Source organism: Colletotrichum siamense (genome assembly GCF_013390195.1).
Source record: "Colletotrichum siamense strain Cg363 chromosome Unknown KSG_Cg363_contig08, whole genome shotgun sequence".
NCBI classification, from domain to species: domain Eukaryota; kingdom Fungi; phylum Ascomycota; class Sordariomycetes; order Glomerellales; family Glomerellaceae; genus Colletotrichum; species Colletotrichum siamense.
The window spans coordinates 4,732,374-4,733,812 of record NW_023501021.1 but is presented as its reverse complement, the minus strand read 5'-3'; positions in this window follow the sequence as shown (position 1 = coordinate 4,733,812).

Sequence of the window (1,439 nt, the reverse complement as noted above, 5' to 3'; positions counted from 1 at the left end):
TATCCCTAACCTTGTTCTTTTATCTATCCCTAACCTTCTTCCTTTCTCTATCCCTAACCTTTTCTAATTCCCCTGTAACCCTTTCCTGTTGCTCTTCTCTATCCTCTCTTACTCCTAACCCTAAACCCTCTTAAAACGCCTTTACTATCTAAATTCCTGTTTTTGTATTTTCCCTTGTCTCTGCTTCGCTCCTGCTTTGTCTCTATCCCTCTAACTCTTGCTTTGTCACTAACCTCTTTGCTATATACTAACCCTACCTTTTTTTTTTCTCTTCCTTCTTCTTTCTCTCTCTTGCTCATCCTTTATTCCTTCCATCTGTATCTTTCTCCTCCTAATTCTTTCCCTTGGACCTCTGCTTTAATTCTCGTTCGTCCTTTATATTGTAAACTACCCCCTTCTAAACCTTACCTCTTCCTTTCTACTATCTCTTCCCTTTTATATCTTCACGCCTTCTCTTATCCTGAACTTATACTTACGGTTTACCTTACTATATTTTTATCTACCTCTTTTAAACTTGAACTTGTTGATTATTTTTACTCCCTTTCTTCCCTAACCCTTCTGTCCTTATGTACTGAAATATTCTCCTTGCGATGAACTCCTTACTTTGATATCTCCTCTATCTACTTATTATCAACCCCTCCCCTATCCTAAACTGATTCCCCTGTACTCCTGCCTACTGGTAAAATGTGTCCTGCTTCCCCTTCTTACCATGCCCCTGACCTTATGATAAAATGGTTGTCTTTGGAACCTTATTCGGCTTGTTCTGTGTTAATTTATCTGGTGCTTACTATTCCTCTATATCTTGGTGTTATATAATCTGTATATATTATGAACTTGGAATTCTCTATAATGCTGCCCATCCACTTGTATCTGAATGGGAACTTTTGACTCTGGCTTTGGACTGGAATCTCTCTCTCTCTCTTATTTATGCCTGCTTATACTAACTACCTTACTTTATTAATATAAACACCCCTCTTGTTTTTCCTTTACTTTATCCTTAACTTTTATCCCTACTCTATTTTGAACTTTTTCTCTACTCTAACTCTTACTTTTATTTCTGCTCTGTTTCTAACTTTCTATTTCTACCCTATCCTTAACCCTTTTCTTTTAACCTATCTCTAACCCTCTTCCTTATTCTAACCTTTACCTTTACTTCTGCTCTAACCCTAACCTTACTCTTTTAACTTATCCCCTACCTTTTTCTCTACCCTATCCTTGACTTTTATTTTTACTCTATTTCTAACTTTCTATTTTCGCCTTGTCCCTTACCTTTTCCTTCATTCTAACCCTCACTTTTATTTCTGCTTTACTTCTAACCCCTTTCCTTTAACCTATCCTTTATCCTTTTCTCTGCTCTAATTCTGCCCTTTATTTCTGCTCTATCCCTAACTCTTATTCCTGCTCTATCCCTCACCCCCTTTTTCTTTTACTCTATCCTA